The sequence below is a fragment of the Rhinolophus ferrumequinum genome, unplaced genomic scaffold (assembly GCF_004115265.2).
Source record: "Rhinolophus ferrumequinum isolate MPI-CBG mRhiFer1 unplaced genomic scaffold, mRhiFer1_v1.p scaffold_87_arrow_ctg1_1, whole genome shotgun sequence".
Classification (NCBI taxonomy): domain Eukaryota; kingdom Metazoa; phylum Chordata; class Mammalia; order Chiroptera; family Rhinolophidae; genus Rhinolophus; species Rhinolophus ferrumequinum.
The window spans coordinates 1,822,136-1,837,687 of record NW_022680445.1 but is presented as its reverse complement, the minus strand read 5'-3'; positions in this window follow the sequence as shown (position 1 = coordinate 1,837,687).

Genomic DNA, 15,552 nt, shown 5'->3' with positions numbered 1-15,552 from the left:
TAACATGAACTTAAGCAAGGGCATTTATCAGAGCCAATTCTCACATCTAAAAGTTATTATGTCACTAATAGACATATTCCAAATTAAACATTGGGGATATTTGATACTTATATGGTACATAACTTTCTAAAAACTTATCAATAAATGTTTGCTGAGTGATCTAGTTAATGAACACAGTTTATCAATTTATCTTACCATATCTTACACTGAGTAATTCAGAGTTCTTAGTCTTTGGAAGATTATTCAGGTATATTATACACATGCAGTTGGAGACAACTGACAACCACCAAATCTGCATGCAGACATGTTGATGCAATAAATGTTACCCTAGTCTTTTGCTACTTTATGATGTTCATCACCTCATTATTATAAATTATTTTTATTATAAATTATTATTATTATTGAGTGTGTTAAGTATGCCATCTTGTCACCAACATTTTAATTTAATTGTATCCAGTGCGATACATCACAGTGCATAGTAACCTCTTATTCAAACAGGCATCGACATAACTATATTTTTCTATGTTTTTATTTCAACAAATGTTAAAATTACTTTTTGTCAAGCACAGCTTTAATCAACAACTCTAGATCTCTGCCAAGAATGGTAGAATTTAGATTTTAACTACCTACATTAAAGAAATGGAAAATTGTGGCAAGGTAAAGTCTTCAAGGTAAAACAGCATAGTGTTCAAGTTTATTGAGCAAACAATAATAAACATCCCTTATTCATAATATGAGATGTGGAAACAACAGCTATATAACATGTGTGCTGTTGTTAGCCATGACAAAACACTGGTGTGGAAAATTCTTGTTGGCCTCTCACAAGGGGGAAAAATGAAGTAAGGAATCCTTGAATTCACTGTAGCCAAAAAAAATTGTAACGTTTCGTGTGGTTCTATAATTAATGAGAAAGCTAACATTTCTTGCTATGTCAAGACAGAGATATAATAGGGAGTAAGGGCTAACTAGAGTCTACCAGGACTTTATATTCACAGCAATTGAAACTTTCTTTTCATTAAAGTCATAGAAAGATGAGTTCCCAGTGTTCCAAAGAGCTCATATAAATAGAAAAGAATAACAGAAGAGGCAGAAGGGTTGACAGAACTATGGTCACTATATCATGGGTATTAATTAAACTATTCTATTTTAGGTAATGAGATGCACTTTATCCTATTAAAAGACTGAAGCCAAGAAATAATCTACTGAGAAAAAGTTTATTAAAAAGTTATTACAAAATGAAAGGAAACCAACAAAACATTGATAAAAATGCATTATCTGTCATCTATATGGAATACCACCAACTCACATCAACATTTTTGAATAGATCAAAAACTGACAATACAGAGAGGATTTTTATTCCAAGGAATTGTGTAAGCTAGTTGGAAGAAATCCATCTATTATGTTTAACGTAAGATAAAAAATAACTTTTATGTATGCACTTTCTGAATTACCTCTGATATTGCTGAGGTATTAAAGAAATCTTTGAAGAAAGCAGCCAACATTTCTGTCTTTAGTTCAGGTGACCTACTTTGGACCTAAGCAATTGAAAAAGACAAAAAGTGAAGGCAGTATTATAGTTGAGATTTTGTACATACAAAACCCCACAAAATCAAATTTATGGTTCCCATAGCAACTGTAAGTCTGCCACACTGCATATTATAGTAATCACTGCAGTGAGCTCTATAGTTAGAGTTGGGAGATATTTTGGGTTGTAACTCCTTATTTTCCATTGCTTGTGATAATTTTCAGAAAAATTCTTATTCAAGGCTCTAACTTTTAAAGTTTGTCTCTACCGAATGATGAAAAATATTGGAAAGTGTTAGAAAAATTGTTGTAAGATTCTTGTGGAAGAGAAGCCTGGAAAAATTATATATTTATATAGCTTGCAAGAGCCAATTTTCATACTTTTAGGAATTTTGAAAGCTAGCTGACATCACATAGCTTAAAATCAGTCATGATAAGATATGTATACAGTGGTCCCCCTTTATCCATGGGGTATGTTCCAATACCCCCAGTAGATGCCTGAAATCAGATAGTACCAAACCTTATATATACTACGCTTTTTTCCTATACTTATGATACAGTTTAATTAATAAATTAAGCAGAGTAAGAAATTAATAATAATAAACACTTATAAAATAGAGATAATTTGTGGCTTCTCTTTGGCATATCTGAATTGACAGTATCACTACTCATGTGCTTTGGGTCCATTATTAACTACCGTGTTTCCCCAAAAATAAGACCTAGCTGGACCATCAGCTCTAATGTGTCTTTTGGAGCAAAAATTAATATAAGACCCAGTATTATATTATATTATCTTACATATTATATTTATTATATTATATTTATTATATTATATTATATTATAGACCCAGTTTTATACTATGTTAAAATAAGACCGGGTCATACATTAATTTTTGCTCCAATAGATGCATTACAGCTGATGGTCTGGCTAGGTCTTATTTTCAGGGAAACATAGTAAAATAAGGGTCCTGTGATATTGCAACAGTTGATCTGATATTAGAGATGGCTACTAAGTGAGTAGTGCATACAACGTGGATCTGCTGGACAAAGGCATGATTCATATTTCAGGTAGGACAAAGAGAGAAGGCATGAGATTTCATCACACTATTCAAAATGGCATGCAATTTAAAACTTATGAATCATTTATTTCTACAATTTTTTGTTAAATGTTTTTAGACCATGGTTAACCATGGGTAACTGAAATCCCAGAAAAGGAAACCAGGTATAAGAGGATTACTGTATTATGGGCAAGGCCTACAGATCAGGGCTCCTCTTTACTTCAGAGAGCCAGTTGTTAAAAATTTACCAGCATGCCATTATTTAGATCTCTTCTGGAAACAACAGGGTAGTATCCTAGGATATCTTGAATATCTCAAGAAAGAGAGAATCTTTAGTTTTAAACTATGCTTAGTTAAAGGATAGTCAATTTTGTTTAGCCAGCTGCCATACATTCAGAACTTTCTTCTCCTTTATATTTTTTCCAGACCCTGACTTTGCAGATATCATGCCATCTGTGGAACCCAGAGACTCATGCCCAAGCCCCCACAAAAACAAAAGAAAATATTAATAATAGTAACTATAGGTAGTTCCCATCTTCATTCATCCACCAGATATATAGTAAAGTATTCTATTTTAAGTAATGAGATGCACTTTATCCTACTAAGAGACTGAAGCCAAGAAATAATCTTGTGAGGTCCTCCTACATCACGCACTTTAGCAATGGGGTAAACATCTGGTATAGAGCACTAGATACCTGTCTTCGAGGAACTCCCATTCCTGACAGGTAATGCAAAAGTGCCTTAGGAGCACAAAGATTTCAGAAACATAGCTGGAAATTGTCAGGGAAGGCTTCCAGAAAGAAGGAGTGTTCAATAGGTTAAGAAGGCAAAGAAAAAGAGAAAGCAAATCATCATCCATTTGAAAATTACTCAAATTACTCAGCTGTCTAGTGACCTGGACGTATGTAATGGGTAGTTTAGAGAAAAGCAACAGCAGGAAAGGACTAGCCAATACCACCAAATTTTACATAAACATAAAATGTAATATGGAGTTAAAATTATTTATAGGAGTTATTAATTAGGGTGTCACTGTTGATCTTAGAGCACTTTAAGTGAAGTAATGGGCATAGGACTGTCATTGTAATGATGGATGGTAGTGGATTAAATGGGGAGTTACAGTCTGTATACATATAAATGTACTTTATTAAAAAGTATAGTCATATACTGTAACTGTGTGTGTGTGTGAGAGAGACAGAGAGACAGAGACAGAGAGACAGAGAGACAGAGACAGACAAAGAGAAAAGCTAGAGGGAAGGGGCCAGGAGATAAAGTCATAAAAGTAAGAGGAAATACTTAATAGAATAAGAGGATGTGGTCTGTGGCGGGTGTCAATCTTAAACAAATGGAAGGATATATTTACCTTCAAGATGCAAAAATAAATAAAAATTTTGGTGTAGATGTAAATATATGTGTAAATTAAGTGGGGAATGTGTTAGGAAACCAGAGATAAAATCACCCAGGAAAACCTGTAAATCTAGATTAGTAGAGAACCAACATAAAACTGAATCAAATGCATAGCATGAGTCACTTACAACACAGAGAGGGGGAGGCAATGAGAGCAAAAGGCAGAATAGCAGAGAGATAGAAAGACATTTAAAAGGCACTGGCGCCATAAAACCAAGGAATAGGAAAACAGTTTTAAAAAGGATGGTGTGATCCACAGGTCAAATGCTGCAGAGAGGTCTGTGAAGATTAGGAGAGCCAACAGGTATCATCAGAGAAAAAACAAACAAACAAACAAAAACAAATAAACAAAACTTTAAAATCTACTAGACAGGTGAGGGCAGCCAGATATTTATGGGTGAGGAGAGAAGGGGAGAAAATTCTAGGGAAATTCAACATGTGTACAAATAATTTTGTGGCAGAAGTTGAGTGACAGTGGCTTGTGTTCCCTAAGTCATATCTCATGCTCTAGACCAGGGGTGTCCAAACTGCGGCCCACGGGCCAACTGCAGCCCGCAATCCATTTTTAATTGGCTCACAGCAAATTCCAAAAATATATTTAGTTTACTTAAATAAACCAGGTAAGGTAATACATACTTCACCTCTAGTGAGTGCCCGGCTGTTTGTGTATTTTGCCACATATGGCCATTGGTGAAAAACGTTGAAAAAAGTTTGGACACCCCTGCTCTAGACCCTTCTTTCTCCCCCTGACACCTAACTTAATGGCTGAGAATTTTACCCTAACAGATAACACATTTACATTTCAATGAAGATTTCCGAAAGTCTAAGGAGATAGAGATTTGGGGCAGGTCAGAGGAATATGAATTATTCGATGTCTAAAATTCTATCAGGTTAGTGCCTATATACTTCAAATAAAGAAAACATTGATTCTGTGTACAAATGGGACAGGCTGTCAATCAGGAATGCTTCATACTGGGTACATTTTTTGTAGTCTTTAAAATCATTATTTCATATCTGTATGGTCTTTTTTGATGGTCTCATGCTGGTTGTTCATCACTTTAAAATGGTATTTTCTATTTATTTAATCATTTCATAAATAGTTATTTATGTTCTTTATCCGACATTTCAAGTAACTGAAGTCCTCATCATAGTGGGTGTGGGGACACTTAAAATGGGGGACACTGTGTTGTTTTAGTGAACTCTCCCTCAAAGTGGATTCTTCTCTCTTTCTCTTCTCTTCCCTTCCCTTCCCTTCCTTTCTCTCTCTGTCTCTGTCTCTCTTTCGTTCATGTTTATCACATTTGACCAAAAGACTGTAAGATTCCAATTTCAAGAGGCCAAAATTGAAAGTCCTTTCCCCCCCAATATTTTGGGTTTGCTTCAGTTGAAAGCCAACTGAATGTTGACTTAGGATGACTTTAGCCCTCTTGAATGATCTAGCCTTAATGAAGTCTCAGGCTCTGAACAGGCTACAGAAAACCTGAAGCATTACTCTAGGTGTTTGGCCCGGAACAATACAGGAGTTCCTGGGTACTCATCGCTTACCTCTAGTGCACCACTTTCAGTCCTCTTACCATTTAATAGCTATCAATAGTTATTACTGAAACCTAGAAAATTTGTTTCATTCATATGAGTCCAGAAATACATTGAAAATTATATATTTATAAGATTTAGATGTATTATAGTGGAAAGAACTTTTGAGTGCCTAGGCAGCCAGAAAAAGATCTAGATTTTCAAGATTCTAATATGGCAATCTTCTCTTTTAAGAAATTTTGTCCATGTGCATTTATTACATTTGGAAGTATTTATACCACTTTTATTTCTGATTTTTGTTTGTTTGTTTTCATCTGTTTCTTCCTGCCCCCACTCCATTTTGTGGGATTGATTTTGAGTTTTGTTTTTATTTTATCCCCATTCCTCCGCCCACACACCTATCCACTCATACACAATTTTAACAATGTACACCCTGATTATCATTAAAATTTTTATGATCAAATTATCATAGTTATTTAAAAACTAAAGTTAATCAGTTTCTCCATCATCCTGTTGAAGAATAGATGGTTTTGGAATGTTTTAACTCTAGTCAAGTCCTTGCTTTCTTACATTTATTGTTAGCCGGTATGTTAGTTCTATCTTGTTCATTTTTTTTAAACTATTTTATTGAGGTATAATTTACATACAGTTTAAAAGCATAGTTTGACTTCTGACAAATGTGCACAGACATCACCCCTATCAAGATACAGAGAATCCCTATAACCCTACATCCTTGGGCCACTTTCCAGTTAATCCCTACCCCATCCCTGGCCGCAGGCACCATGTTTCCCTGAAAATAAGACTGGGTTTATATTAATTTTTGTTCCAAAAGACACAATAGGGCTTATGTTCAGGGCATGTCATCATGAAAAATCATGCTAGGGCTTATTTTCTGGTTGGGCTTATTTTTAGGTTAGGTCTTATTTTGGGGGAAACACGGTAGCTACTGATCTGCTTTCGATAACTCCAGACTAGATTTCCTTCTTAGAGTTTATATAAATGGGGTCGATCATATGGTACGTACACATTTTTTGTGTGACTTCTTTTATACACCGTAATGTTTTTGAGATTCATCCATGTTGCTGTTTATAACAATTCTTCGTTTTTAGTACTAAGCAGAATTGTCATTTCTCAGTGTTTTTGTTGTATCCTGCTTATTTCCTCACAGATTACTTATCATTATTGTTTTACAATGTCAATACCTGATCTTAACTACAGCACAGAGGTTAGCAGCTGGCTCTGCAGGCACACTGACTGCTTTGAATTCCTTTGCACTTACTAATTGTAGAACCTCAGACAAGTTAAACTTGTTTAATAATAGAATCTAAGTCACAGTGTGTAGTGAGCATTAAAAGAACAAAAACATGTAAAGCGCTTAGACAATTGCTTAGTCCATAGTAATTGTGCAATAAGCACTTACCACTGTCTTCGGTGTCTACAGACCTTCTTGTAAATCAGGTGTCTTGGGTTGTATAACGTTCTCCTGAGTTACATTCTTCACAAATTCTTCTAGAGTATATCTTTTGGTGATGTCTGTTTTTGTTATTTATTTCACCATTCTTGAAAGGAAGACTTAACTGTGAATAGAATTCTAGGTTGACAACTATTTTCTCTCAGTAAAATTGAAGATACACTTCCTCCACCATCTGTCTTTCATTATGCTGACAAGAAGAATAAACCTTTCCTAGATGATCTGTTCTCTCTCTCTCTCTCTCTCTCTCTCTCTCTCTCTCTCTCTCTCTCTCTCTCTCTCTCTCTCTCTCTCTCCATCTCTTCACGTTCTGAACCTAGGTGTGGTTTCTTTTTACGCGAAGTCAGACTTTCTGGATCTGAGGATTAGGGTGTTTTTTTTCCTCCTGCTTTTATCTTTTTCATATATGTCCTCTCTTTTATTTATTTATTTATTTTTTATTTCTTTTATCTAGAATTTCAATTAGATATATACTAAATCTATGCATTTTATTTTCCATTTCTCATTTATATTTTCTCTCTCTGGCTCTCTAAGCTGAATTATATGGAAATGCTTCATGTATAACTTTCAGTTTACCATATTACTTCTCTTTTCACCTATATTTAATTTTATATGTACTCGTCCATTGAAGCTTACTTTCTAATGCATATGTTTCACTTTTAGAAGTTGTATTTGACTCTTTTCCAAGTTGGCTTGATTATTTTTGATAATAAATTGCTCATGTATCATATTTTCTCTATTACAGCTATATTTAATCATACTTCTTTTACTTAGTATCACAGTTCCAATGGATGAATCCCTTGTTAGGCAAAAATGAAGATCTAACTCTCCTGCTGTTGTTTCTTTTGTCTCTCATGGTGGTTTGTTTCTGTGTGTGTGTGTGTGTGTGTGTGTGTGTGTGTGAACTTGGATTAAGAGTTCATCCATAATATTCTGGCCTCTGTCTCAGGAGTTTCATTTTGAGTTGAGCATGCACATCCACTGAGGTTTTGCACCCTTTCAACCCAGAAACATGCTTTGATCAGGAGACATGTAAATTCAAACTTTAAGACTACATGAAGAAGCCTGTGATTGTAAATGAATTCTTAGGTAGATTTTTCTCTCCAGAGCCAAACCCAGATGGATTAATCCCATTGGGATCTCCTTGTTTTGGCAAGAATATTTCTTTCTAGCCCACTTTCCCACTGAAGGTGTAGATTGCCAAAGTTTCTGGCTCTTTACATGGATTTGCATTCTAAATCTCCATTTGCTGTAGCTCAAGATCTATCTTCACTGCCCTACATGGTCCTTGATGCCCAGTCATCTGGATCAGTAAAATCCTCACACATCTGAGGGTAGCAGAAGTTTCAGTGTCATTTTGTGGCTCTTTGTAACAGAAAATGTTCTCAATTCCCAAACTGGCTTTTTCCTGATTGTCTCCCTTCTAATAAATTGAGTAATTCCTCCAGCATACTGAGTATTAAAGAATCCAACTCATTCATATCTAAATGATAACAGCTGGTAGCTAGTCAACCTTTCCAGATGATTTTTGGACTTAGACTAGAAGTTTATTAATGTGAAGCTGAAAGAGTCTCTAATGATAACATTTCTATAGCTGCATTTGAGGAGAAAGAGATTTCTGGAACACACATATTTTACTAGTTAACTGTTGTACAGTAATGTATTATTGAAGCCATCCTATTTCTTTTTCAGACCTGCTATGGTGGAGATCATGATATCTCTCTTTCAAATGTTAGTTTCTTCATTCATTTATTTAATCAGTAAATATTTATCAAGTACCGGCAATGGGCCAGGCACTTTGCTGAAGTAGCAGGAAAGTAATGATGAGAAAACTAGAACTGGTCCTTCTCCCATAAATACTATGGCCTTGTCGGGGAAGCAAAGAGCCCAATAACCATGCAAATACAAAAAAGTAAGAGTACTTCTTATAGAATGCTTTGAAATGGACACACCCTGTGCCAGGAGAGCCTGTGATGACAGAGCTGAGCTAGTCGATGGACAGGACAGGTTCCTTAGGAAACAATGCTTCTGGCAAGCTGGGAAGGATGACTTAGGCTTGGCGAGTGCATAAGGAGGTTTGGGTGGCTGGTGTGAAGAGAAAATAAAGGGAAATGGGAAATGAGGCTGCAGTAGAGGCAGGGGCAGGTTGAGGGGAAGGTGTTTCTCTATGTTCAGTCTCTCTTAATCAGGACACAAGCACAGAATTCTGTATAGAGAAAAGGAATAAAGACAAGGAATTAGCATGGTTAACATTTCCAGAACTTTCTTTCCAGTGAAAAATTTTAGGTGTCTTAGTCCTTACCTAGTCATGGCTAAACCATGATAGCCCGTGTTCCTTTCTTGTAAAATATTAAAAAGCTATTGTGCAACTAAGGTCTTAAAGGAATTAGATAAGTCAGTCAAAATCATTTCATATTTGCCCACATCCAAATTATGCAAATGTAGCCAATTTAAGCCTTGCAGAGAAGAGCTACTTGGAACAAATGTTATTCCTCAAATAATATGCAATCAAAGGGTCTAGCTCTCTCATTCAGTGTCAGCCTGTTTCTAAGTGGCAGCTAAAACAGTTAATCAACTAGTCTGCTGAAAGAAACCTAACAATTAAGAATAAAAGAGCACCGATTCTATAATAATCATGCATTTATTCATTCATTTAATTAGTGAAAACTTACTAAATATCAACTGTGTCCGGCTCTATCCTCTATCCTAAAAAAAAAAAAAAATCAATTAACTTCTAATAGTTTTATTTTTATTAACAAACTTACCAAGATCTGCCAGAGGTGTCATCCATTTAATAACATCTTGTACAATATTCCATTCATCCCTTTTTCAGTTAAACAGTTGACTGATGGACACCAAGAAGACAGAAGCAAAGGAGTTTAAAGAGATGCCTAGAGATTGCATATTTTGAATTGGAATATTCTGAGATAGAGTTGGGCCATTTCAGGCCAGCACAGAGCTAATTATTGGCTAATTGAGACTACCCATGTATTATATCATTCTAAGTACTGTCCTTGTCACCCTTTTGGAAATGCCTCAGAAACAGCCTGCATGCCTGTCAAGAAATTTTGTACAGGGGCGTGATGGTGGGGGCAGAAAGTAAAGCAACCTTTTACATAACATCAACACATGTGCCCTATTCCTAGTTCACAAATTTTTAATAAATTGATACTAGATGGACCATAGCCTCACCTTATTTTTTACGAGAAATGGGTTGAAATTAATAAATGGGCTGATAGCTTAGCTTACAAGTCAAAAGGAAGAGCTCCCAGGAGCAAATACTGTCTTAAAAACACAGAAATAAACAGTTATGTATCTACATTGCTACTGTATTTTCTTATTTTCTGTGCCTAACCAAGCTAGAAAAAGTGTGTGGCATTAGAGGTGTGGCCCTACCCCAGCAGTATATTTGGATTTAACCATTTATTGTCCTAGCTGTAAGTAGCCTGATTTTCAACATCTTTAATAGTGAATATTGATTGGGGACAGGATGAATTTAGCTTTCATGAGGATATAAGTAAGTCACTTCTGTCCATGAAAATCTTACAGAATCTTACAGTTCAACCTGTCTGGTTTTTATCCCTTGGCAATAAAGATAAATCATAAAGATATCCTTTCTGACAGTCCTGAGGAAATGTAGACCAGTCTGTTCTCTGGGAACATTATGGAGAGTCCCTCCTGAAGGCAGGAGAGGGTTGGGGTCACACTCCAAGTCCTCTCCAGCATTAACCATCCCTGGTAACTCAAGTCAGAAACCTCTCTCCTCTATGCTTCTTTGTGTGAAAAGTAATAAGCTGTGATACCCGTGGTGATTCTAGAAATGAAATTGCTGCCCACCGAGTGTTGCTTTCTGTCTCTTGCTTTTGTGGCCCTTTGCAGTAATGTAGATAACTGCAAAAAGGTAAATGCTTGCCGGGATATCCCCTAATCATACAGCCCATGCACTTGGTAAGATTACTTTTCTCCTACAGTGATGAAAGAGAATATTAAATACATATCTTAAAATTTAAAAAAAATGTAATAAAAACCCCTTCTTGTCTGGCTGTTTATTGAAATTTTTCATCCTGGGTTCATTAGTGACCTTTTTATTAAAATTGATTTCAGATAAAGTTAGAGATGGGCCAACCCATGGAAGGTAATATCTCTTTCTATAAAAAATGAGAGACAGAAAGCTAATGTCAAACTGAAAACCCTTTTGACATTACAGATAATACCACTTATCAATTTATATCTCTATCAGCTAAAAGAACTGCAGATATAATCACTTATGGATGCTAATGACCAGTGGATAGAAATGTTATTAAAAGAAAGACAAAGAAAGAGATTAGGAAAGATGAGGACACTTTTACTTGATAGTCTGTATTTGACTATGAGTATCAATGTAACATTTGTGGCAGGAGAAAGAGCTGTACAGTGTCCTCGGTGACGTAGGGCACTGTTGAAGTTTCATATAAGGTGGCTGTGACTGTGGGTTAAGCAGCTGAGGTGAGTGTATGCATTTGTGGATGAGACAGGACTGACATAGGATTCGTTCTAGAACTTTACAAACATGGATTAGGCTTTGGGTTATTTTTGCACTTTTAAAAGCCCATCACAAAACATGTCAAAGGGCTCTTTTACCGCTGAGATAGGAACAAGTTTACAAAGTAGCAACATGGGCTGGCAAAAAGCTAGAGACGTCCTGAGGGTGAGAGCACTGGACCAATGCCAGAGGTATTTATTTGGAGTCATTTTTGAGGGTCCACTTACTGAGCATGTTAAAATCACTAGAAGAGCAGATTTGGGGGGAATTGAGGGAGGGTTAAAAAGTCAAAAGCTCAGTTTTGAGAAATAAATTTAGAGATGTCTATTAGCTACACAAGAGGGCATTGTTGGAGATAATGAGTGCAGGACAGCATTCTATATGAGTTGGGGAGGTGCTGGTATATAAAATGCATTATAGACATGAAACTGAGTGAAATCATCTTTGTAGAGACAATCGTTAAAGAAGAGGGGAGGCCTGCAGGCATTAACACTTAGAAGTGATAGATATGAAGAGGAACTCAGGAAGGAAATTAAGAAGTATCAATTAAAGGAGGAAAAGAACCATGATAGTGGAGAACCAAGAGAAAAATGTATTTTAAGAAGAAATGAGTGATCAGCTATAACATAGACAGCTTAAGACAAATGAAATAAACCCTGAAAACTAGCTTTGGAAAAGTGGAGGTGGTTGGTATTCTTTATGAGAATTATTTTATCGGCCTGTTGGGAACAATGCCTGACAGAATTGAACTCAAGAGACAATGAAAGAGAACAAGATGGAGACATGCATATTTTGAGTGGTAACATAAAGAGGTATTCAGTTGGATATACCAAGTAGGCCCACAAAAAAACTATTTTTGTAGAAAATTGGGCAAGCTGGCAATTGGTATTTTAGAGGTTACATTTGCTTTGAAGACACAAATACCATCCATGAGGAAAGTACTCTAAAGAGTTATTCACTGTTATTGCATCTGAGAAACAAATCAGGGACTACAGATAATAGGACTAAGTAGAGAGTCCCAGAAATCAAAATGTGATATTCAAATGAGGACAGAAATTAGGCTGAACTGATCCCAAATATGAAGGGAAACAAGAAAAAAATCAGCATGATGACAGGAGGCAAATTGAATTTCGCCTGGGAGACATTTTAATGGGGCTGAGTTTTAAATATCAGTGCCAAGTTTTTATTTCCAGTTCATTTGGTGGTAGGAAAACATGATTCAAAAAGATCGTTTTTGGTGTTATAGTCACTCTAAGAGGATAAGCCTATGCTTGGCTATAGAAAGCAGATGTTTATCCTGTGAGGTTGAAGGCTGAGGGCAAGGTCCTGCCAACAAAATTTCCAGGGGTGCTGGTCATAAATGGGAGTTTCATCTCATCTATTTTATTGGACTTTGAAACACTTCCTGGTAGGGTTAATACCTGAAACTCTTCCGAGGTAAAGTCTTAGTGAGGGTTAGTTTTGATTTCGTAGGAAATTTTTCTAGCTCATACTAATTCCCTGGGAAGAGTTTAATTTAGAAAAGAGGAAAGGGCAGAACGTGATCGTCCATGTTTCAGTTTTGCTGCCTGCTGGCAGGTACCTCCATGACTGTCTCCTGCCTCAAGGTTTGGATGATGCTTAGGTAAAGCCCAATGAAGCTGGGAAGCTGAGTCAAAGCAACACTGAAGTGGGAGTCCACTGAAAACTGCATGAGAAAAAAACGACGTTTGTTGTAATTAGTCTATCTGTTCAGATTTTCTGTTTCTTTTTGATTCAGTCTTCGGAAATTGTATGTTTCTAGGAATTTCTCCATTTCTTCCCTATTGTTCCACAATTATACTTGGCATATAATTGTTCATAGTAATTTTAATAATCCTTTGTATTTCTGTGGAGTCAGTGTCACTTCTCTTTCATTTCTGATTTTATTTATTTATTTGGGCCCTCTCTCTTTTATTCTTGATGAGTCTGGTTAAAGGTTTATCAATTTTGTTTATCTTTTCAAAGAACCAGCTCGCGGTTTCATTGCTTTTTTGTATGCTTTTTAAGACTATTTTATTTATTTTCAATCTGATCTTTACTATTTCCTTCCTTCTACTCACTTTGTGCTTTGTTTGTTGTTCTTTTTCTAGTTTCTTTGGGTGTAAGGTTAGATTGTTTATTTGAGATTTCTCTTGCTTCCTGAGGTAGGACTGTATTGCAGTGAATTTCCCTCGTAGGATTGCTTTCGGTATGCCCCATAGATTTGGGGTAATTGTGTTTTTATTTTCATTTGTCTCAAGGTTGCTTTTGATTTCTTCCTTGATTTCATTGTTAATCCATTCATTGCTTAGTAACATACTATTTAGTCTCCATGTATTTTGTGTGTTTTTCAGTTTTCTTCTTGTAACTGGTTTCTAGTTCCATATAATTGTGGTCAGAGAAAATGCTTGATGTGATTTCAATCTTCTTAAATTTATTGATACTTGTTTGGTGGCCTAACATGTGCTCTATCTTGGAAAAGCTTCCATGTGCAATTGAAAATAATGTATATTCTGCTGCTTTGGGGTGAAATGCTCTCCAAATATTAATTAAATCCATCTGGTCTAATGTGTCTTTGAAGGCCGCTGTTTCTTTATTGATTTTAAACCTGGAATATCTATCCATTGATATCAATGGGGCATCAAAGTCCTCTAATATAAGTATATTACTGTCCATCTCTCCTTTTATGTCCATCAATATGTATATATTTAGATGCTTCTATGTTGCATGCATAAATGTTTACAAGGAATATATCCTCTTGTTGGATTGATCTCTTTATTTTTATGTAATGTCCTTCTTTGTATCTTATTACAGCCTTTATTTTAAAGTCCATTTTGAGTGACTTAAATATTGCTACTCCAGAATTTTTTGCATTTCCATTTACATGAAATATCTTTTCCATCTCTTTATAGTCTCTGTGTGTCTTTCAATCTGAAGTATCTTGTAGGGTGTCTTGTAGGCAGCATATGTATGGGTCTTGTTTACTCACCATTCAGCTACACTATGTTTTTTGATAGAAGCACTTAATTCATTTACATTTAAAGTAATTATTGATAATTATGTAGTTATTGCCATTTTAATAGCCATATTTATGGTTTTGTTGTTGTTGTTTTTTTCCTTCTTGAAGAAGTCCCTTTAAAATGTCTTGTCATAGTTGGTTCAGTGGTGATGAACTTCTTTAGCTTTTTCTTGTCTGGGAAGCTCCTATCTGTCTTTCAATTTTAAATGCTAGGTGGGTATAGTAGTCTTGGTTGTAGGCTCTTGCTTTTCATCACTTTGAATACTTCATACCAATCCCTTCTGACCTGCAACCTGCAATGTTTCTGTTGAAAAATCAACTAGCAGTCTAATCGGAGTTCCCTATTGGTAACTGCCTTTCTTTTGCTGCTTTTAAGATTCTTTGTTTGTCTTTTACCTTTGATGTTTCATTTATAACTTGTCTTGATGTGGGCCTCTTTGGTTCATCTTGTTTGGACCCTCTGCACTTCCAGACTTGTATGTCTATTTTTATTGGCAATTTAGGAAAATTTTCCATCATTATTTCTTCAAATAGATTATCAATCACTTGCTCTTTCTTTTCTTCTTCTGGTACCCTTATAATGTGAATGTTGTAAGGTTTGATATTGTCCCAGGCAGCCTTTAAACTATCCACATTTCTTTTGGATTCTTTTTATCTTTGTACTGTTATAATTAGGTGTTTTCTTCTACATTATCTCTCAAAGCGCTTATTTGATCTTCTGCTTTATCTAATATACTGTTGAATCCCTCTAATGTATTCTTCATTTCACTTATTGTATTCTTCATCTGACTTTTTCTTTCTTATGGTTTCTCTGTTCTTTTTTTATGCTTACTGTATCTTTGTTAAAGTTTTCACTATATTTCTCTATTCTTGCCCTAAGTTCATTGAGCATCCTTATATCCAGTCTTTTGATTCTGTATCTGGTATGTAGCTTGTCTCTGTTTTGTTTATTTTATTTTATTTTTTTTTCTCCTGGGGTTTTCTCCTCTTTTTCATTTGGAGCATTTTTTTTTTCTTTTTG